The 24182-nt window shown below is 42.9% G+C and overlaps 1 protein-coding gene across 6 annotated transcripts in view; it reads left to right on the forward strand.

The window, feature by feature from the left end:
• The window catches only part of DENND2B (DENN domain containing 2B), a 184190-nt gene that overhangs the window by 21207 nt on the left and 138801 nt on the right, over positions 1 to 24182 (forward strand). For 4 of the 6 annotated variants that reach the window (XR_015701831.1, XM_087745570.1, XM_087745575.1 and 1 more), the window contains exon 2: positions 19056 to 19144. The exons of 1 other annotated variant lie outside the window; for it this stretch is intronic. The gene's annotated coding sequence lies outside the window, so the exon portion shown is untranslated. Of the gene's footprint in view, positions 1 to 19055; positions 19145 to 19655; positions 19801 to 24182 lie in introns of those variants that run through there. One more of the 6 variants, XM_087745572.1, reaches the window with a different exon arrangement.

Genomic DNA, 24182 nt, shown 5'->3' on the forward strand with positions numbered 1-24182 from the left:
CTGCTGGGCAGATGCAAAGGGAAGTAGCTGAGCCCAAGATCAATCCAGACAGCAAGTTGGGTGTAGCAAGGATAGGGCTGGTGGTGGGTGAACCTGCAGCATGGCTCAGCCTGAGCTGAAACCGGGCTTCTGGGCCCTTGGGCAGCGGCTGTGTGGGTGCAGGTCCCAGGTCAGGCTGGTCAGGGCATTTAAGGGCTGTTGGTGCACTCAGGACCCCGAGAGCTGCTCTGATGTGGGCCAGACACTGACGTGTTGATGGCACGTGGTGTTTACTATGTAAGAAGTCCTTCTGGGCTCTGTGAGACAGCTCAGTGAATAAAGCGCTACTGAGTGCAAGTAAGGAGTTGTGGGGCTTCCTTTCTGGAGGTCAAATTATGATTTTTGAGTGTACCCCAAGTCAAAGCAAGGGAAAGTCCAACATTTCACCTCCTGAGGGACAGACTGAGAAATGGCTTATGAGTCTGGGTGAGCTGGAGTTGCTGTCTTCTGCCTGTTGGTGTCCCCTGCAGTCCCACAGTAAAGCTCTCTGCAGCTGGGGAGGGTGACCCACTCCCTTTCTCCCTCACACGGTTATCTGGGACTGCCAGCACTCTCCACTGTCTCTGCCCACTTGAGTGGAAAAGAATACACTGAGTTAGTAGAAGCCAGTGTCTCCTCTGCTTCTCATAAAGGCACAGGGGGGCAGGGAAGGGCATTGTGCATCTTTACCCAAGTAGCTGTTCCAGCTAGTCCTTGTAATAACACTTCACATGTGCCTAAGGTTAAACTGTAAACTCCTCTGCTGGCATATAGTTGCCTCCTGAGTAATGGGGACTGCTCCTCTCTGGAGATGCTTGCTAGTGCAGGATAGGTGTATTCTGCCCTGCAGCTTCTTTCATTTAAAGCTTTTCAAGCATCGTTTCTGTCTGGCAAGATAAAATAAGGCTTTCCATTCAGGCAGCCTCCCTCTCTCCTGCCTTCTGTCCTACACTGTTTTCAGGTATGGGTGGGATGATTCCCAAAGGGCCCACAAGACTGTCCTTGGGTGGTGGCACTGGTGAACTGTATTTGTTGAATGAAATACAGCAAAGTGAAAAGCACAGTGTTGTATTTGTGTTTTCATGGCATCATGCTGTCTTACCCTTTGTGCACTAATTACATTTATGCATGCCAAAGAGTGGGACATTTCTGTGTTAATGAAGAGTTTGGGCGAATATAAGTTTTGGAAAAGGGGAGAAAAATTGTTTTCCCTCAATCTGTTTCTTTAGGACCGGTTGACATTCTGCCTACACACTAAAGGAGCATAAAAATGAATCTGGTTCAGTGTATGGTTTTGGTTTTGATTATTAAATAGAGCTGCTGAAAAGCCCAGGTGCAGAATCCATGTGGATGAGAAAGCTGGGGAGGGAGAAGTGTAATCTACTGACTCATCACCCCTTAGGCAGCCTTTTCACTCTCTGATACCAGCTCCAACACTGGCTTTGTTGGCATGTGGCAAATTCCTGGGGACTGGTATTTCCAAGCAATGCGAGCTCAGGAAACAGTGTCTCTCTCCTCCAGTGTTTTCTTGTTGGGTGTTGGATAGGCTGTGCTCGTGAGCTGTCCTGGCAGGAATGGCTCAGGGTGTGGTGAAATTGGGTTCCCGCTGTGGGGAGGTTACCTGCCTGCCCCGCAGCAGTGCAGTGGTGCCTCAGGTGTCAGCAGCCCTAGAAGGGTCCTCTTGGGCGGTCAGAGCCAATGCCTTGCTATTGGGAGGTGTATGTATCCCTTTTAAATGATGCAGCAGGTATCATTTTGACCCTGTGGTTCTGCTTGTTGGAAAGCTGTTCCAGTACTTTGCTAGTCCAGTGGTTAGAAATGTTCTTCTAATTTCCAGCCTAGGATTATTTGTGGCCAGTTTCTGTCTAATTCATTCTGGAGTCAATGAGAAGAAAATAAATGCCGAGAGCAGTGAATGAGGTCTGCCTTGAGAGCTTGTGGAAAAAGCTGGCTGAGCAGGTCGCTTTCCTGGTCTTGCAGCATTAGCCTGCTGACTCTACACTTGCCTGAAAATATTCAATGAAGTTCTGATGTCCTTTAAAATGAAGGAATGTGGGTCTGGTCCCAAGCTTGGAGAAGCCCTTGGAAAGGCCCATGTGGACTTCAGTGGTCTTGAGAATTAAGCCTTACAAGGTTTGCATAGAGCTGGCGCCAGATGTGTCTCCCACCCACAGTTCAGGCAATCAACATGTGTGCACAAGGCTCGTGCAATTATGAGAGTTCAAAGGGAGCTATACAACCAAGGAGAAATATTCATAGGCTGATCTGTGCCTCAACAGTATACTTTCACACAGCTGCCATCTGTAGTGTGGGCCTCTTCAGAGAAGGGAACATCAGACGCACCCTGGTCCCCCGGGATTATGAGTTGTACACACATGTTCCCCGGGGACTGGGATGAAGTTACTGCATGTGGGGTTCCTGTGTGTTTATTTTGTGAAAGTCCTGATCAGGTTGTTTAGGTCAGGAGCACACAGCAGCTTGCTTGCTTGCAGTTTGATCTGGAAGAAAGGTCTTTGGTAATATGCTTTTTTGCAGGAAACATGGATATTTTTTGGGAGTGAAGCTGAAGTGTGGGCAGCATATAATGATTCGTGTGGAAACAGTAACTGCAGGAATTGCTACAGTGAGGGTTACAAGTAGAGCTAGTGAATGGGAAGAAGATGTTGTCAAACACCATAACCTGTTGAGAAAAGCTTGATGTGCAGATATATACACTGATATTTACTCCAAGAAGATACCAGAAAGTTTTGATGGTGTGAAACCTCGTGCCCTGGGTTGGTGGATCCCTTCTAAGTTGTTCTTGTTTTTCATCTCCAGAAGTGCCATTTTGGGGGTATGAATTCCTCTTGCAAACACAGCAGGTGTGGGGCAGGGAAGAGTTGACCTTCAGTAGGTAGGATGTGGTGTCAGAACATGGGGTTTGTCACATCATGAATCCCTGTCTCCCCAGGGAGACTACAGCTGTGTCACGCCCCCAACATGGTGGTGGCATCCTGCAAGAAGTAGTTGTCAGCTTTCACACAAGGAGAGAAAGCTATCATTGAAACTACAAATGGTCATCAAATGTGTCTCATGTGTGTCATTAAAGGTAGCATTGCAGACATTTGGGTCAGGGTGCGCTGGTCTGGCCTTCCAGTATTCAAATTCCAGTCTGGTTGATTTGTCTTCACTCTTCTTCATCTTTATGCATCCTGTAAGGGCTGCCATGTTGTGGTCCACATGCTGCTGTGTTTTACTGGCAAGTGAAGCAGTTCGTGTTTGCTCTGTGTACTATTACAGTGGCTAAGGACATTTAAAGTGAGAGCTAGGAGTGCTTTGTCACAGCGTGCTTTTACACAGTGTGATTGTGTGGGAGATGGTGGGTGATAAATGCAAAAGAAAAAACCCCAACTTTTCTTTCTTACTCTTGTCAATTCTACCAATTTTAATGTGGGAATTTTTTTTTTATATTAGTTTGGTTTTTTTCTTCCTTCTTTTAAGGCCCAGGTTCCTGGAGTTCAGCGATTATTACAAATCTTGACCCTCTCTGGCTTTTGTAGCTATGTGGGAAAGCTTGGAAACATGACTCCCAAAGGCTTGAAATCTGTAAAGCTAACAGAAGGTGTTCAACCTTTGTTTATACCTAAAATTTTGTTTAGGTCATCCCACAGGGTCTCAGGGACCTGTCTCAAGGCATTGAAGTACTTAAACCCAATAGTACAAGTTTCTTTTTATTCTCACTGTCCACTTGCTGGTGTGGTGGCGGAGGGAGAGCAGGAGATGAGCCTGTGACTCAGCCTCTCTCCCAGTGAGCTGACAGGCACAACAGCAGAAAATTTTGTCTACGTGGAGCGGTGAAGCAATGGCGTTCACTGAATGGAAAGGAACCAGCACCTTGTCTTGGGGCAGGGGTGAAGTGATATCTTTCATTATCCTTAATATGGACGAGTATTTACAAGGGACGGTCAAACCCACACCTTTGTGTAATTGTTATTATTTACAGCACAGTTACTTTCCTACTGATGTCACTGGAAATATTCTTATTATTGCTACCATTTCTTAGCTTGGCCGAAGATCTTGCCAGAAGAGAACCTGGTAGTCCAGAATTCCAGCTCTGTGTAAATAAACAAGTATTTTGGTAAATCTCTGAGAGTGGAAGCTGGGGGCCTTGGCATGACAAACCAACCCATCAAAAATGGATTTTTTTGTTTGTTTGTTTTGCATTTGATTTTAATAACAGGCAAAATTTTCCAAGCAGGAGGATTGCACATACTGTATGCAATTTGTCTAAAGAATACTTTCTCTAGAAGGAGAGGGGAAAAAAAAAAGAGGAGAAAAGGAATAACATTTCAGAGAGAAACTCCTACTGCTTTTGTCCGCCGTTTAAAATGAGTTACTAACTCATAAGCTGGAAGCTTTCTCCTGCATCAGGATAATACAGCCTTATGACCACGCTCTCCACTTTGCTCCTGTTGCGGTAACTGCACTGAAGTCTGTGGTGAAGGTGAGCAGGGGTGTTTGACCAGGGCTGTTTGCTACCCAGACACTCCCCTTCTTTAATGCCTGCTTTCCAGAGCAGAGCTTTGCAGGAAATCGGATGTGATTGTGCACTGAAGCTTTTTTTTTTTTTTTTTTTTTTTTTTTTTTCCTGCTAGCCCCCCAGATGAGTCTAGTCTAATTTACTTCCACAGTTTTTAATTGGGAACAAAGTGTTTTGAGGTTTCATTTTTCAGACCTGTGAAGGTTTGATTGGTCCTTGGCACCTTTCAGTGCCTATCCAGTTTTATTTGGTAGCACGCAAACAGGTTGAAAGCATTGACCTGTTTAAAAACAAAAACAAAAAAAAAATCCATCCCTCAACCCCCCTGCCCCAAAAAACCCTTCCAGGATTTGAAGTTTCATAGAAACTTGCCCGTTGATTCAGACAGGAAGGTCTGTGCATCAATAATAACCAAATGAGTGGGGTGTAGCTAGTTGCTCTGCTGTGTGGTTTTTGGACAGCCTGTTATTTGACTGCATCGTCACAGCTTTAAAACTGGGCAGATTACCAGGATGCTGTCTATATTTAAATGGCTGTATGCTCTGGGTCAGCTTTGGAGCCCAGCGGCTGGTATGGTGTTTGCGGTTTTGTGGACACATTAATGACAGGAACAATATTTGCCCTCAAGTGTCTGTGGATAGAGTTTCTTATCAGTCTTTTCAGCACCTGATTAGCAGGTGCAAACAGGTACTTGGCTATCTAAAACTTTGGCTAATTGCAGCCATGAACTGCGACTTCAAAACTAGATACTACCCACTTAATGAAGGGGCTGTAACTTTGTAGAGAGCTAGCATGGTTTACCTTGCATTACCTTAGGGTTACAAGGTTAACCTTCTGTTGCCTAATATGTGTTTGTTTTGTTTTAAAGAACTTTTACAGGGCATTAGTTGTTTCAGCAATGGTCTCAGTCTGCAGGTAGTAGTCACAGCTTTATGGGTATCAGAAGAGCATTAGTCATATACAAATGGTAACAATCTGGCTTAGTGATAACTACATCTTTATTATAACCCATGAATTAGGCAAACAAGTGTTATAATCCTGCACTGAGGCACTGAGTGACTTTGGGCAGGTCAGTGGTACCATGTTAAAATTGAAACTTAGTGTTTGAAAGTTCTTATTCTGGTCGTGCTCTCACCAGCAGGCAACAGCCTGCAGCTGCGTTGACATGATGTGCATTTGCGGGTGGGCAGCGCAAGCTGGCTGAGGCCGGGGATGGCAGTGCCTGGCTCCAAGCTTGCTTCTAGGTGACCTTTCTTTCTAACTGAGGATTGCAGAATCATTTTCTTCTGACATCTGCCACTCAATGATTTTGAGGAAAACGGGCAGCAGATCAGTTAAAATAATATAAATACAACATTGTTGGGAATCAGAATGGCTTTACTTTGCCAGAGAAGAGTCATGCTCCATATGTGAATGATCTTCCTTTGACCTAAACTTAAACCATGAGTTCAGGGAACAGCCATTTATAGAATTGGTTAGGTCTGTAATTCACTGTGTGAATAACAGGATGGTCTGAAAGAGAAAACAAAGATCCTTACTTCTCAGCAAAGATGCAGAATAAAGACTATCAAATTCTCTTGGGTTTTCTTGTTGTTACTGGTGTTTTTTGGTTTTGGTGTGGGTTTTCTTTTTTTCTTGTGGAGAAGAATTGATGGGGTTTCAGTGTAAACTATTTCCTATTGCGTCTGGCAGCTGTTATCTCAGTGTTTGCAGATGAGGGGTACGGCAACACTCCTTAAGAAACAATTGCTTGTGAGGAACAGATGAGTCCGAGGTCCTGGTTAAGGGAGAATGCACTCCCATAAATTACTGCATTATTATACATCAAGAATACTTTTGCAGTCTGTCATTGGAGCAGCCATTGAGTGGGATTCTGCATCCCACACTTGAAAATGGTCCCAGCTCAGTCAAATACTTGAGCATGTGCTTGAAAGCTAAGCATTGACTTCAGCAGCTTGCCTCGGGTTTCAGGCTGGTCTGGACGGCTGCTGTAGTTCTCATAACTGTTCTCATACACTGTTTCCTCCGGTGAGAGTGGACAACAATATTTGTGTGCTTTGTGTGCTTGTGAAATACGGTGATCAATTCTCCTCCCTAGCAGTGCTAAACTCTCTCTTTTGCAATGCGAATAAAAAACTTACTACGTGGCTGGATCACTGGGGGGTGAGGGGGTGTGTGTGACATCCACTGATGCGGTGCTGTTGATCTGGAGTGAGTTGGCCCAGATTCACATTTGCTCTAAGTTCACCGATTGTGAGTTATGGTGTTGCTGTGTGCATGGCACAGAGGACAAAGTTGACACGGAGCAAGAAAGTTATGTTAACTAGTGTAGCTGCCTCCCATTAAGGAAGAAGAGCCAAATCAAAAGATATGAAAATGATTATCCAGGATTGAATAATGCTCTTGATTTTCCATGCCACCATTTAAGACTTGTAACATGTGACTAGTCCAAAGCCTGCTAAGCAGTCTGCTGCGGTGATGATATGCCTTAGTCACGATGTCTCACCCTGAATGGGCTGAGATGTCGTATTACTGTGCTGGGTATAGATATTGCCATCATTATTTTTTTTTTTTTCCCCCACAGTGTTGTTATATAGTGACTAACTGACATCGCAGAAAGTTAGTTATTGTGAAGGGTAGGAAGCTGGTGGTGGTTGGGGTCTGTACAGCTGTAGGGTAGGAGACGGACTGCAACCATAGCTATGCTGATTCAGGTTTTCATACAGATTGCTGGGAGATCAGATTCACCATGCGTGTTTGTTCCTTCTGTATTGATTCAGCATGCTAAAGTGAAGACAGTTCAATACAGAGGTAATAAAGAGAAAAAACAAGGGCTGACAGACATTTTGTCATTTTTGGCAAAAATAAATGTACAGTATAAACCAGTTCTCAGAGCTGTACGGCCCTGCCTTTGTGTTTTGAGAGTGCACATGATTTACTGCAGAAGTCAGTTTGGCATACCGTAGCTGTGCAGATTCAGCAGAACCTACCATTATCTTGTCATGTTTTTTAGCAAATTGACTTTTACAAGGCAGCAATTCAAAAACATGAAAGGGAAATGTGCTGAACAACCCATCCTTTCTTGTCCCCCCTTCTAGTGTGTGCTGGCAAATCTGCCACAGCTGCACCCACAGGCATGGTCGTGCTCAGCTCCCTCACTTGCAGGCTTTGGGCATTCTGCATGCATAAGCTGGTGTGGGTCTTGATTTTATTATTGTGCTCTCAAACTCCTAAGTTGCTGACTTTTCAGCTAAGTACGGCAGTTCAGACATGGCTTTCTGTCATGTTTCACTTTACAGACTTAATAGGATTTCAGTGCTACAGCAAGGGTAACAAATGCACTGTTAGCAAAATTTAGCAAATCTTGCTGCTTTTCAGCTGTGCGCATCCACAGCCTGCAGTCTCAGACAGACAAAGAAAAATGGCCAGAAAGCAGTCAGGTTCCTGGGCTTGTCCGGACTAGCATTGCCTTTCACTGCCTCTGAAGGCAGAGAGTATTGAGCTAGATGCACTGCTGGTCTGACCCAGAAGGGCATTTTCTGTGTTTTTAAAGTATGTCTCTATTCCAGTGTCAGCACTGAAGTAGCCATGGATGCAGTATTTCTGCAGTCTCAGTTGTTTGGCAAATGTACCTGGATTTTTGTTTATTTTTAAGGGGTTAATTTAAAATGTGTAAAACTTTCCTACCTTCTGGGAATTCAGGACATTCAGTCCATGTATGCCTGAGCAAATGGCTTCTGTTTAATATCATCTTTGTACATGACCATTAAGAGATGGCTATTAATAAGAGCTAAGCTGTGGATGTGCCCAGGGTGAAAAAAGAACAAAAAGTAAGACTGAGGGGAGAGGAGACGGGAGAAGGGAAGTTCTTTGTTTGCGCAGGTTTTTTTAAATGGATAATGTGTGTGAAGGGTAGGGGTGGAGATGCGCCAAGGAGCATTCTGAGATAACAAAATAGGTTGCTTAGCTAAACAGGGTGGATTGAAATGACAGCCCTACCCATCCTTCTCTCTCGCTTTTCTGCGAACTAACTAGCACCTAACCAAGCAGCAGTGTTCATGTGTGGAGCAGGGCTGTGCACAGCTCCTTTTCCTCTTCCCTTGGGTTTTGAGATGAAACTGCAGGGCTAGTGGTGTTTTCCCCTCCAGCTCCTGAGCTTAGCGAGTTTTGTGTGAAGAAAGTTAATTGGCCAATACCACTGCCTGCTCCTCACAGTTTGACAGGTCCTCTGCCACCAGCATGTGCCTGTGTGTCACCACGCTCTGTGAACCTGCTTAACAAATCCTGTCTCAAGCCACAGTGGTCATTTTCTTGATGACATGACTGTTTCCTCAACAGAACTTTTGTCTGTAGAAAGTACTTGTTTCCTTTCCTTTTCTCTGCAGAAACTATTTGTCACTCGGAAGACCCATCTGTTTTTGAAGATCAGCCAGGCAGACCAGACATGCCAGTGAGGGAGACCCATCCTGATGCAGCAGGTTTCAGATGCCCCTGCATCCTGTCCCTTGTGTAGATTTTACTTACTATCACAAGTAACGTCTTACAATCTTTTGAATGGCTCACCCAATAGAAAAAACTCGACTCTGTATTAATGGTTAATGGGTCTTTCTAGCAGATGTGAAATCCAGTGAAACATATACAGTTTCTTTGGTTTTAACAGGAACAGATGATTTAATAAGCAGCTATAAATCTCTTGGGAATGTACAGACATAGTCAAACAGCACATTTCTGCCAGATTTTTCACTGACTAGACTTATAGCCTATGAGTCATAGTGCTCTGCTCCACTCTCCACCTCAAATGCCTGTTGTTGTTGTTTTGGCTTTTAGAGGTGCTCTGTGCTGCATATGGGGGTTTTTATCACCTTCTCCTGTTAATGGGCCTGCTCTTTCATCCAGCAGACAGCATTCAAGCCGTTGACTTTCATTCTCTGTGTGTGCATGACAGTGCATGACATTTCTTTTCCGTTCCTTAGCCCAGCTTGTGATTTTAAAATTGTACAGTGAAAATGTTTCTGAGGATTATATTAATACAATGTCCTAAATGGGCTTAGTAGTGTGAATCTGGTTAAATTAAGAGGTGTAGTCAGTCTCTTTCTTAATACAGCAGTGCTTTCCTTCCAGCAGTCTGTGGCCACCTTATGAAGCTTAATAAATTTATACTGTTGTGGTTTAATCCCAGCTGGCAACTAAGCACCACACAGCCGCTCGCTCACTCCCCCCACTAGTGGGATTGGGGAGAGAATTGGAAGAGTAAAAGTGAGAAAACTCATGGGCTGAGATAAAGACAGTCTAATAGGTAAAGCAAAAGCTGCGTGCACAAGCAAAGCAAAACAAGGAATTCATTCACTACTTCCCATCGGCAGGCAGGTGTTCAGCCATCTCCAGGAAAGCAGGGCTTCATCATGCGTAATGGTTACTTGGGAAGACAAACGCCATCAGTCTGAACGTCCCCCCTTCCTTCTCATTCCTTCAGCTTTATATGCTGAGCATGACATCATATGGTATGGAACAGCCCTTTGGTCAGTTGGGGTCAGCTGTCCCAGCCGTGTCCCTTCCCAGCTTCTTGGGCACCCCCAGCCTGCTTGCTGGCAGGGTGGTGTGAGAAGCAGAAAAGGCCTTTACTCTGTGCAAGCACTGCTCAGCAATAATGAAAACATTCCTGTATTACCAACACTGTTTTCAGCCCAAATCCAAAACATAGCCCCATACTAGCTACTGTGATGAAAGTTAACTGTATCCCAGCCAAAACCAGCATGTACACTAACAGTATTTCTAATAGATTCAGTTATTATCAGCTCTTTAGAGATAAGGAAACCAAGACAGAAAGCAGAAAGCTGTTCCAGTTACCTGTGGCTCATGCTGAATTGGAGGGGAGGGTTATATTTCGTAAAGTATCGGAGTGCCATTCCAAATGGATGTAAATGGGCCCTGTGTTTTACAAATGTCTTCTTTTATATTGTGTTGCTTTGCTGGCTTTCCATAAGTGTCTTAGATGTCTAGGAACTTGGTTTGCAAGCTCCCGTTTTATTTTACAGTTGGTTTACAAGCCACGTGAATTACACTTGGGAGCCACTCTAGAAGAGGTGAGGTATTAGAATTGCTAAGATTTGCTCCAGGTTACACCCTGGTAAGCCAGAGATGAAACTAGTGATAAAACACGACGCTTTGTATGAAGCTTTTAACAATTGTGGAGGTTTTTACAAGACAGGTGGAGTGCAGCTTATTTTGAACGCATCTGGATGGAGAGGATTTAAAAATTGGCCGACAACATAGGTTTTGGGGTGTTTTTTGTTTTGTTGTTGTGGTGTTGTTTGTTTTTTTTTTTTTTTAATCTTGCAGTGCAAGTATCTAATAATTTAGAATGTGACTAGATACAAAATCTTTGTCTAAGAAAAATGGTGCAAAGTTCTGACTTCGTCATATGCAGGCAGGAAAAATGAGGCTCTGAATCTTTCACTGGCTCAGGACTGCATTTGCTTTTGTCCTACTCTGTGGGACTGTGTGAATTGTGAGGAAAGCTGCTTATTTCAGTGGTAGGGATGACGAAGAAACCCTGTTCATGTTTGGCCTTTTTCAGGCTGAAGGGAGTATCAAAAATGCATAGATATGAAGCAGGATAAGAAACTGGAAACAGCCTTGGAGGCTGAATAATGTACAGAATTGTATGATTTGATCAAAGATACATATTGTTTGAAGTGTATGGTGAGATTGCAATTTACTGCATCATTCCAGTACTAATTGCTTCTGATTTCTCAGTGCTTCAGAAAGCCAAACAGGTATTGTGTTACTAGGTGAAGAAAGCTTTCCAAGGCCACATTACTGGATGGTGTCAAAATCAAGAACAACATTTGATTCTCTGCAGGAAGCGGAGTAGAGGGTTTCAATCCTATGTATACGTGCAAAAAAATCCCTTTCAACTCTTTCTGGCAAACTGAGAGTGATGCTTTATGCTTTCAGTAAGCACAGAGCTCTCAAGTTTACTGATGGGACTTTCACACATCAGGAAATTAGAAAACTGGAGTTGTAATCAGCATGTCTGTTCTTGAATGGGGAATTTTCCCCAAAGCAAGTTGTGATGCATGCTCTTAATGATTTGAATCTTACAGTTCAGACTTTCCATAAGCTGCTTCCAGCATTGTAGGCACTAACCTGTGTTGGCAGTGAACACACACACACCCAACTGCAAGGGTAACAGCCATAAGTTACATGTTTAAATCTCGGCATAACTCTGTGATTAATTGGGAATGGCCACTGCCTTTAGAAGTCTGCTCCTACTGTGGCGTTTGGATGGAGATGTTGGTGCAGCATTCAGGGCTCATGCTATTGTGGGCCAGGTCAGGGGTTAGCTAGAAATCAAGACTTTTAGTGGAGCTTTTGCTAGCACTTCTTAACTGGCAGCAGGGTCTTTTGCAAACTTTCTGGTGTGTGGTCTTTGCACGCTAAATGGGTAACACTCAGCTTGTGTTGTGGGATTTCACCATTTTTGTAGAATGAACAGCAAGCAGCAGCAGTTGCAGGGAGTGAGTTGTCCATCCCCTTAAAGAAATGTACATAGCAATAGGGAACATCATGTGACTACATGGACCTTATCCAGTATTTTAAAGGGAAAATATCTATAACAGTACCCTGGCCTATATAAGCTGTATAGTTTTCCAGACTTGGAAGAAAAGCACTGGATACTTTCCCAAGTTCCGCCCTTTTCAGTTTGATGTGAAAAAATGTTGATTCCTGCTTTTCTTTTGTCTCTAAAATGGGAAGTACTTTAATTAAAAGAAGAAATTTATACTTTTTCATGGCAAGAGGCAAAATCTTATCTCTGAGCCATCTGTTTTGATGAGAGTAAAGCAGAATGTGTACTTTCTTTTTTTTTTTTTTTTTCTTTTTTCCTTTTTTCCCCCCTTCTTAAATAATAGCCTCTACTGTTAGTGGTGAAGAGGAGACAGGTAGGTGTGTGATTCCCCAGCAGCCTAAAAGGGGGTGTCGGGAGAGTCCTTCCTGGGATGTGGGGAATGTGGGGCTGTTTTCAGAGGCTTTCCCCAGCTCTGTTTGGAAGAGTGCACAGAATCGGAGGAAGAGGAATGACCTTGCTTTTAAGGCATTCATCTGGAGCTCGGGCGCTGGGAGCTGAATTCCCAGCGCTGGGGCTGGCTTCCTCTGTGGTCTGCAGTATGTTGCTCAGGGGATGTCTGTGCCACACAATGGAGCTCAGCACAGAGAGCCCTGGAGCTGACTCCAGGAGATCTGCACAGCCCCACAGCACAGTGGGGCACTGTGTGGAGTCATGACCTCCTTCCTGAAAAAATACAGCTGCACTAGTTCAAGGGGGCTCTGCTGCTTCCAGTTCTGGGATTATGATGGTTGTGGGTCATTTGGGCATCTCTGTACCACTCTCCACTGCTAAACCCAGGAAGCACTGAGGTACCGACAAACTAACACAGAGTTCACAAAAAGTTTTTGAACTGTCTGGTCTGGTTTTGGATTTCTTTTGTTTTGCGCAAGCTCGTCCTAGTCACTGCACTGTCACTGACTTTCATTTCCTCCATGGCAGTGGAAACCAGCTAAAAGGAAAGCTTAATTTCAGCTGTTTCCGATGCCCAAGCAAATTGTTTTCCAGGAAGAAAAAAGTTCTGATACCCCTTGGAGTTCGGCTGACCCTGACTGCTTTCCAGGTCCTGACTGTGATCTCAGGGGAGGCAGCAGAGCCTGGTGCTCAGAACCCGGTTGGTCACACACTGTTTCTCAGGGGCCACTGTGCAGCCTCACACACAAAGCCACTTAACTCCTTTGTTCCAAGCAGCCACGCAGGAATGACATTTACCTGGCTTTGTAAAGCATACTGAGGGGCCATGAATGAAAGAAGTTGTATATTCAAAGCAATATTTTGTTTATCTGCTCTATCCAAAATAGAGAAGAAAATAGCTTCATTGTCTGCAGCTTGAAAAATCTGCCTGCTGTGATGATTATGGCAATATGAAAGACAAACTCATTATATGGCTAAGAAAACACATGCTGTCACTGGCTTTGATTTCTATGGGGTGTAGGTGATGGGAGTAGTGCTGGGCTGGTGCTTGCCGTACCCTTCCTCCACAGAGATGCTAAGCAGGGCTCACAGGCATCACCCCAGCATGTGACCAGCAGTTCACAAGGTCTCCAGGCTAGCTTGGAGGTTCAAGTCATGGCTAAAATAAAGAAAGTCAATGGCAGAAGATAACGCACAGATAAGTCATTGCTTTTTGTTCAAAAGAACATCAGGCTGACACTTTCTTCTTACAGTCTTTTGGCTAATAGGCTTTGGAAGATAAGATCTATCCAGTCAGAGGGGGTTGCATAAACTTCCTGTGAACTTTCATAGTTGACGATCAAAAGGAATCACAAAACATGTTGTTGTTATTTATCTATCTATCTATTTATTTATTTAGAAGTTCAAAGACTGCACAGTGATATTGGTTGTGATTTTTCTCATGTAAACAAGGTGATATCATACTTGTTGCTCAGCCTTAGGCCCTCTTATTTTCCATTTTGAGTTTAAGTTTAGAGCTCTTTTGCAAGGGGGGGAAAAAATGCAAAAACCTAACTGCCACCCATGTTCTGCTTCAGAAACCGGCACCGCATTATTGAATATACCTGTCCTTGTGTCCATTGCTTTGCTAAGAGATGCTCTTCCCTTGATTAGCTCCATAGAGCTAATCTAACAATAGAGATGGTTCCCAACAGCATCTTCTTTGTCCCACTACCTGATGCAAGTACAGGAAGGGCTACCTTGACAACAATTTGAAAAGTGCCTCTTCAGATGGGGATTTGGCTTAATGGATCTGTCTTCCCATCACTTATGTGATCTCGGAAGGATTCTGCCACTCTGGTCCCATTAATTCAAAGCTTTGCAGCACTTGCTTGGATGCACGCAAGATTTAGTCCTCCCAGAGTTATATTCTTGAGTCCTCCTTGCATTGCAATTCCAGGTGTGAGAGGATCTGGTTTTTAAATTGCTTTCTAGTCCCACGCATAGCATCTTGTGTCTCAGGATGTGTACGGCGAACGAGGGCAACAGAAACTTGTCCTTTGGCTTTTACTTAAAAGAAACAGTAGTGAACTAAGAAGAACTGGGATATCTCACATTGATGTAGGATCAAATCAGAATTCCTGTAGAATTTCAAGCAACTCATTGATATCTCTCCTGATATGGTTAGTTCCCAGAAGAAGCCTGCTTGTCTTATTTGCCCCTCTTCTTGGAATGTAAATCCATGCTTGATGGGGATACACACAGTAAAAAGAAAAAAAAGATGTAGGAAGAGACTAACACCTATAAAGGGCAAAATTTTCTTGTTTTGTCCAGACAGGACAAATAGTCTCCCCTCGGGGGCTTCCCCCCTCCATCAGTTTTGGTCCTACAGCTTCCTGTCCTTCCTTTTCAGGCATGCCTGGGATACAGCACAGCCACGCACAGGAAGGGTGTTGACTGGAGTGCAGATGGGTGGCAGGCAGGGCTGGCTCTGGGGAGCTAAGGAGCAGAAGGACTTATTTACATGAGGTTCCCACCTTTTGGTTATCCCTGTGGCTTGGCTTGTGCCTTGGCCTGGTGCCATCTGACACAGTTCGCAGCACTGGGATGTTGAGGGCTGGCTGAATTGGCTGCCTGGGCCCAGAGCCAGTTTGTATGGCTTGTTTGGCTTTGCACTGCTTTCCTAGCAGGGTGAGCTGTAATATGTGTCTCCTGTCATGAATCAGACCATAGGTATGGGTAATTCTCAAACCGGGCATTTACATGAGTTAATTCCACACTGTTCAGGTTTAAAGTTGTTATATTAAGGAATTATTCAGCTTATTGCTCAGCAGATTTTCAGCCTCATTAGTATGTTTAGCATGGGGAATGTGTCCCGGTTATATCACCAAACAAAGTCTTAAAGCTTTAATTGCTAAATAAAAACTCTTTGTCTCTCTTTTCTAAAATATACAACATTACTAAAGCACCACTTTGGTAAAATATTGTAGCACGTTTGGCATATTTTTAAGTTCTTTTGAAGTCAATGTTTAAGTGCTTTGCTGAATCAGGGCCTAAAACAATAATAGCCACAAAGTTAAGCCACTTTATTTCTGAATGAGTGTTTGCACAAGAATTGAATGTGTGTCAGCTGCTTCTTATGACCCCCCAGGTACAGATATCCTCTTAGTTTCACTGAATCACTTAGCAACTTTTGCAAATTGCTGTCTTGCACCCAGTTGAGACGTCAGGGTCAGACCCAAGTATGGCAGGCTTTCATTTGCAGAATGAGATCAAACTGAAATGGGATATAGGGCCATAAAGGGATTGGCAGCATCTCAAAGAGTGCACAGCTATGATTAGTCATTTCCTATATACATATAGTATGTGTATACTGTGTATGTATATACACACACACACACTTTTTTTTCTCGGTTAGTGAAATCAGTACAGTGCTTCAAACGTGATCCTCGTTGGGCTATTAAAGAGGTCATGGAAATTTTTAATTCTCTTTCTAGAAGAGAGAGTTGTGGAACTACTATGGGTAGTGGATTTGATGCTGAAATGGGGGAATAAAACAAATTCATAGCTGACTGATCTTAGACCTACACCTATGCAGTCCTATTGCAACCGGGGGGCTCATACGTTGGGTCACCTCCTTTGCTTTATTGTTTGCAGGGCCATGGTATACTTTTGTAGTATTTACTATGATACCACAATCCTAGCAAAACATGATGAAGTGAGGCCAAATTGAAGTTAATGTGCCACTGAAGCCGGTGGAACTCTTCCTCCCTTCAGTAGAATGATGCTTTTGGGGTCAGAGGTGTTATCTTGTGCCACTTGCTCCGTTGCAGTGCTCTTATGCTGTTGTGTTGGAATGCTAACAATAAAGGCCAGTGCTGTAGAATGTTAATTCAAAGGAGGACTCAAAGGTGTCGTGGGACTGCTCCAAAGAGTATAGTGGCTGCTGTCCTGGTAGTCATCTTCTTGTCCCACCTTGTAGTCACAGAATGCCCTATGCAAAAGTATTGAGTGCTGGGCCTCTAAATAAAGCGCAAAGAGCACAATATTTGTACTGCATGGATACTTTACATTATGAGCTGGTTGGGGCCTTTTCCCTTATTTCCATACCTCTGCAAGTCACTGCCTGGTGATGAGGAAGTACTGCCTAGCTCTCTGCCTCTCCCAGTGAGGTCAGCAGGAGCTGCAGGCACTTGCCTTTCCATGGCATTGGGTTAAAAACGTACTGGGACAGGGTACTTAAGCTTCACTTTTTGCTGTCGAGTCTTAAATTTATCTAAGTTCAAACAGATACATATCCGTTGAGGGCACTGGAAAGATGGTCAGTAACTGTGGTGTAGAGGTGACACAAGAGGAAGAGAAATAAGGTGGTTATCTTCTATAGGAAAGGGGCAGAAGCCCTTCTGAAGGGCAGAAAGCTTTTTGAGGAGGAGGACGAAAAAATCATAAATCATTTTACAGGCGTATTTTTATGCGAAACTTCATCTTATTTAAAAAATGCAAAGGAAAATGTTACTGAGGTCGGTGCAGTGATTAATCTCTGTTTACACCTACCAGAGATTTGTGCTGTTGTTGTGGGCAGCTTAGTCTGTAGCTCATCTCTGGTTTTGTCTTTTTAAATCCTAAAGTTGATGTTGCTTTTTCACCTAGTGAAAGTGATAGAATTTCATGAGTCGTTTAGGAGCAAATCTGATTTTTGTTTCCTCTCCTGTTGCTGATGATGGCTGCTTGATTTAGAAAGCATCCAGTAAAGAATCTTCGACCATGCAGCTTGTGGAGAGCAAGGCTCATATTTCCCTTTCCAGTCTCAAGGGCAGAGACACCAGGTGTGCCCTGGTGAGGACTCTCTCGCTGCGCACTCATCCTTTTCGGTGCATATCTGCTCCTGCGTGCGTCATGTGGCTTCTGCATTCTGCTTGTGACCGCAGAACGTAGGAAGGAGTATGTTCAACCAGTCAGAAATGGGAAGTGTATGGAAATAAGAAACTAAATATCAGCCATGTGTGGGTAATGGATTGTCTGTCTGCTGCAGGGGATAAAGATACATATTTGAATGCTTTTTGATTGCAGTGTAGCCATGACACTGTAATTAACCTAATATCAGCTCTTCATCGTGTGCTCTGTTTATGATACTAAACTCTGTCCTGATCCTGAATTTTGTTCTGAGGTGTTGATATGCTCACAGAAAAGCCCAACGAGAAAAAAGTAAGAAGTGGGAATGGTTCTTGTTTCACTGGGGCTAGTCCGAGCAAAATACTTCACCTTTTGGCAAGAAATTGATTGGGAGTGTATTCATGAAGCTTAGAATAGAAACGTACTTGTCTGGGGTCTTTTGTGGTAGTCACCTGCCCAAGACCAAACCTTGGGCCATAGTTTTACTACTGTGCTTTGCACCTACGTATTTATAGATGCATAATATATTTTAACAACTTAATTTGTTTTTTGATAGAAAGAGAGATGGTTTAAGTGTACAATCCGCTGGGAGCTCCATCATTCACAAAATGTCGAGTTTTCAGAAGTACAGTCAATAATATGCTCCAGTGCAGTTTTTATTTTATAATAGCTATCCAGAGAGACAGGTGTTCCCATCTCAGCTATCTCACTGTCTAGTTTTTTTTTTAAAATCCCACCTTCGTTGTCATATTACAAACACAACTAAAGAGTAATATGTTGGAATTCTTTTATATCTCCTTGTGTATAAACCTAGCTGTGCTGATTATGTAACGCACGTACATGTTTTTTTTGTGTTCAGCTCCCTAAATAACATATAAAGGGTGGCATATGCTAATTTTATTTTAAGTTTTTAATGCAGAGGTGGAATATCATAACAGCATAATGAAGCCATTGATAGAGAAAAAAGAAATTGATTTCCTACTCGGTACGGCATAGTTAGCTTTGCAATTTTATGACCACTAGAGGGACTGTTGCTCATACAACTCATTGCAGAAAGCAGAGTCATGCAATTCCTTTAGTATCTTTTATGAAGTTTTAAAACTTTGAATGACTGACTGGTTAAATCCTCTAAAGAGTAGCTCTGCAAGCTGTTTCTCAAAGTGTAAAAACTTCGGGCACACAGTGCTGTTCTGCTGAGTCCACATACTTTTTACTGAATTTCCTTACTAAATGTTCTTTTTCTTTCTTTTTTTAAAAGTATTTTCTGTTCTCTTGATTTATCAGTCCAGGCTTTCCTATATGATGTTGCTGGTGATTAATTTAGAATTTTTTTTGTCAAGGAAAAAATGTTGTGTGTCTTTATTTATGTTTGGAATAAGTTTTTTTGCAACCATGGTGCCAGTGAATATGGTAAATTAATCAGTTCTTTTATTCGCAAATGTCATTGAAATGAGTTTCTCCTTAACTGGGAGATAGGGAGTTTTGGGTAAGAGGCATGTAAACTTATAGTCAATATGAGAAAACTTCCAAATGTATCTGTGTTTTCTTGTTTGGCTGGGGGATTTTTTCTGTTTGTTTGTTTGAGTTGCATGTTCCTGACCTGCACATTTTTCTTCTTAATTACAGAAACATGAAAGAATACAGGAAGTCCTGCATGACCGCGATTAATACCTGTGCTAATTAAGTCACTCGCTGGGTACTGGGAGAACAGCAAGGTAAAGAGTCAGGCCATGCCAGCAGCATTTCTTGTAATCTGCATGACTGTATTTCAACAAAGCCTTAGTGCTTTCAGATATCAAATTCATAACAAGTCGGGCAAAGACAAATAGCCCACAGGTTAAATGCAATAGATTTACTTTTAGGTCAAAGTTTTGGCACGGAAACATCTCTCTTTTCCTTCCTGGGGGAAAAAAAGCACCAGTTCTGTGGTGGTTTTCTTTTTTTAAAAGGCAATATCTCTAATTTCAGCAATCGATTCATGACCAAAGCTCAGCTTCCTGGGCTGACGCTAGGGAGGGCTTGGAGGAGGGGTGGAATGCTTCAAAAACGTAGCTGATGAAAAGGCATGCTGTTTTGTGGATGCCTCCCAGAATTGTTTAAATCTGTGTGTGTGTGTGTATGCGCGCGCGTGTATGAAAAGAGAGAGAGAGAGAGATCTCCATGACAACTGGCCTGGCCAGTCTGTGTTCTCTGCAATCATTTTAGCTGGAATCAGTGCTGCGAAAGGTCATATGAAGGAGTTGTGGGAAGCACAGCAGGTATTAGACGCTAAACGACTGGTTTTCTGGTTGCCTCAGATAATAAGACAGAGTTTTGTCTGGGAAATACAAATCTGAGAATGGAGTGGAAAGGGAAATGCTCCAAATTTCAGGTAACAAAAATTGCCTTTTAAATGTTATTTCCTCCTATTTTAAAGTTTGGTGTATTTTTTCTTTTTTTTTCCATGATGTTTACTGCCAGTCGAGTGTCTGAGTGAGCTTGGATTCCCTAGCTCTGGGGAATGATGTCATGCGGCAACAGTTGGATTCTATTAACCAGGGAAAGAGGAAACATCCTGCATTTTTGAAAAAAAAAAAAAAAAAAAAAAAATACTTTGGCTCTTTGTTGAATCTTGTGCAAAGGCTGCAAGAAGTCTTAAAAAAAAAAGTTTCTATAAGATTAATTCCCAGAAAATGTCATTTAGTACCTAGACAGCACCAAACTTTAAAATCACTGCAATAATTACTCCTATATGCAAGAAAATAATTATGGAAGTGTTACAGAATTCAGAAGACACTTCTTTCTTCTTGGATGGTCCTATATTCATCTTTAATGAGAAAATTAATTGCACCATAATTAAGCAGGGGATTTGGAACCTTCACACACTTGGGATCCTTTAGCAATTGTTTGGAGAATGTGCTGCTAAAGAGTTTCTTCTGGGTTGGGCTCTGTCTCAAACTGCTGCTTATGAATAGATGATGCTGGCATCATTGTTCTTAAGGTTTTCAGTCCTGGGCTGTGTTTTTTCTAGCTTTAAACCAGCCTTTTTGGGAGAGGGTAGTGGGGGGAAGAAAGCAGAAAACTAATGATTTCGGCAATTTGAAAGGGTCTTTTTTCCCCCCTGTCCTCTGAGACGTTTGTTAAATGCTGTATTCAACACTCAACATTAGGGTAGCATGCATACTAATTTAAACGGAAAAATAGCTAATGATTAATGTACAACTGCTATGTCCTAATGAAAAGACTTAAAAAATGGATATAATCCTGCTTGCTTGAACGTCACAAAAATATGCTGTACCGATAACTATGATGAAAAGATTAGGTCACCCCTAGGCCGTTTAAACTCCCCTCTAGCAGATGCTCCGTTCTACTTCTACGCTGCTTTGCTCCCTTCTGTGTGTTTCAGGCATGATCCAAAGTGTGCTGGAGTCCATGGGAGTTTTCCCGTCAACTTCAAAGGGCTTCAGATCACTCTCTGCCTGAGAACTTCTCAGCCTCTGTTTCAGTCTTTTGATTGTAGGACCAGGCTCTCCGCTTTCTGTCTTGAACTTTCCAAACAGAAGGTCTTTTGTGTTCCTCCAAACAATGCCAGGCACTGCTGACTGGCTTCAGTGTGGCTGGTAACGCAGGCTGGAGATAATGGTGATGTTTATTTCCTCTTTCTCCTAAAGTCGTCCTGGAGGGGGAAAGTGCAGTGAATGGAAATCGGATCCTTCCTTCCCATCTCCCCTCCTTGCAAATAGCTGTTGTTATGTGTATGTGTGTGCATGTGTGTGTGTGTGCAAATTGTTCCTTGATTAAAGGGCAGTATTGGCTGTGCTTCAGGGGAGGAGTTCGAAGAAGACTTCAGGGGGAAAACACTGGTATCGCTGTGATCTGCCAGTAGAGCACTCATGAGGGAGAAGCAGGCGGTCCTGGAGCAGGCAATCTTTCTACAACATGCATACAGAACTGACAGCTGTCATCTGCGAACTGAGGGCTGATCAGCCCAGTCTAACGCTTTGTGTCCCCCTCTGGCCTACCAGAATTGACCAGCTTGGTTCTGTAAATAAAATACTGCTGTTAGTGAATATCATTTAATAACCTGGTTAAGTGATTGGAAAATTTTTTTTTCATCCGTTTGATGGTTGGGAGCAGTTTAATAAGAAATCCGTGTGCCATTCTTGACTAGGAATGAAATGTCTGTGGAGCTGGTGTGTTAATTTGAACCACCTCCCTCCTTAAGAAGGAACACTGAGATGATTGCCCAAGTTTAAGGCTCATTTGCAGGAAAATGCTATTAGTCCCTGAAATTTCTGAGACAGAAAAAGATTATGATTTTCAAAATCAGAACTGCTGCTTTGAAGTGCTTACATTTTACAGATGGTCAGCTTGAGACTCCTGAGAGATCTCTGCAAGGTGTTGCAAATTGGGCATGCCAAAGGCAACAGTCGCTTTTTGGCATTTGTCTGTTGTATGGTGCGATGCAGTGGGAAGCCTGGTGAGTTCTCTCCTAGTGTTTCTGGCCGAGTGGCATTCTCTTAATGGTCTGTGTTGCAGTATTTACATGTTACTTTGAAAAGTGATATAAGGCATCATTCCTATAGTCCTTTAATATAAATTCCATATATCCTAGCATTCTGAATGGTTCCAAATGAAGTTTGCATATCTTATATACCACGTATACCTTACCAGTAGGAACTAAAAAAAAAAAAAATAAAAAAAAATCAGTAAATCATAGTACATTTATAACTACATTCATAATGATACCTCATAACTGACCTACCCTACGGTTGGGCATAAGTGTAAACACCAGCACACAGGCGTTGGCACACTATATTTTTTTCATCCATTAAGGGAGTAAGCAACTCAAGAAGGCTGCTGCTATACCCAGTAACACGCGTGGAGTTCTTGCAGCAGTCTGGGCAGGCGTAGCGGCTCTGCGTGCAACACATCTCCTGGGGACAGGCACTCTGTGGTCTTTAGCCCAGGGTTTGCAGCCTGCTGTAGTTGCCACTTCATAAGCGCATCCATTTCTGTATCTTGAAGCGAGTTGCTTTATGTTGTTGTCCTGACATAAATCTCCTCGTTGGTCTCATGCGTCCACCACGTTTCTGCCAGTGGCTCTATGCCCACATTCTGTCTGTGGATAGTCAGTGGCTCTGAGTTTTCCAGAGAGCTTAATGTGCTTTTTTTGATAGGATTAGTTGTGTCCTGTCTCATTGCACTTAGAAAGAAAGTGAAAGGACATGGTAGAAATCTTTTTTTATTTTCTCTCCTTCATTATCTAATGAGTAATTTTTATGTTCTGAGTTATAATGTTTTAATTGCTTGTTTTATCTTGCATAAGATCATCTTTTGTGTCACTGTTCGTACTCCCTCTATCCATAGGTTGACAGCATGTTTCCCTGTTGTCTGTTGCAGTGAGTTTCAGGTTAATTGCTACGTTGACATATTTGTCTTTATTACTTGGAAATACACTGCTTAGTTTGTGAATGAGATGAGGCTATCTAGAAGTGTAGGACTGACTTTGTCTGTATCATCAATATTTGGTTTTGCTCTTATTCCCTTCTCTAACTCTAATCCCTTCAGTTTTTTTCTTGTTAGGGAAAGTCTGTGAGACACTGGAAAAACACTGTTGACTCTTTCTGCTGTTGTTTTTGAAGGTCGGGTGATCTTCAGAGCACCTGGTGTTACAGTTGTGCACAGATGCACCATTAAATTCTTGAACATGAGATCAGTATTCTCCATCTGTAACCTTATGCCCACAATAGATGGAATTCATTGATTGAAAACAAGTGTTGCATATTTAGAAGCACTGCTTATGAGGGTGCTCAAATCTTTCGTTATTTTCTGTAAGTTAATTTCAATTCCAGCGGTATGAAAAACTAGTTTCACAGTTGTTTCCTCTCGTGCTGTTTTCTGGTCATGGTGACTCTGAGTGACTTTCTAAGGTGTAAAATGTGACATGCAAAAGGATTTGTTCTGAGCAGTTCACACTGAATATGAGTGTGGCTACCTAGTAATTATGGCAAGAACCTTGAAATGATTGCACTGTCATTCTGCTCTGCAGTGCAGGCTCTCATTAGCGCTAATCAGTGATCTCTCTTCTGCTTTTGCATCTTTGACCCAGTTACTTTGCTGAACTTAACACAGTTGCTAGTGTGACACAAAGCAGACTCTTGGCACAGCCCTGATCACAGAGCAGGGAGAGATCTGGCAACCTTCACACAAATCCGTTATAATTAAGGCTTCCGGTCTGGGATTTAAACTTCTTCTTTCTCTTAAAAGCCTGAGAGGCTTTTAAAAATATTTTTCAGGCTGAAAATGAATCTACTGCTAGTAGAGGCAAAGTCCCCTGATGGTACTAGCTGTAGGCAGACCTGGAAGAGGCAGGTGTTGCTCTTGTTCCTTTATCAGGCTTTGCAAACATGCTTCCACCTTGAATGCTTTTTGAACAGAGACTCCTACTTGTTCCTCAGTTTCACGTGACAACAACAGAGTCCCCTAAGCAGTTAGAGGAGTGTTGCACAGTTGGCTTTCCTCCAGTGCCAGCTCTTAGTCTGAGTTCAAGCCTCACGTAGCATTAATCCTCTCTGCCCACTTGGAGCCAAACTGCTGTATGCAAGGCGCTGTTCGAAGGACTCCCATTTCCCCATCCTGTCAGAGGCAGTGCTCCCCCCTTGAACTACTTCCCCCACCCTGTTGCAGTTTGATGACAAGAAGATGAATCAGAGGCTAAAACTTTTGCCAATGGCAAAAGCACAATTTGGCATCCCTTGTGCAGCTGGCATC

Source organism: Nipponia nippon, unplaced genomic scaffold (genome assembly GCF_047370975.1).
Source record: "Nipponia nippon isolate SJK-2023a ecotype South Korea unplaced genomic scaffold, ASM4737097v1 scaffold_10, whole genome shotgun sequence".
Taxonomy (NCBI): Eukaryota; Metazoa; Chordata; class Aves; order Pelecaniformes; family Threskiornithidae; genus Nipponia; species Nipponia nippon.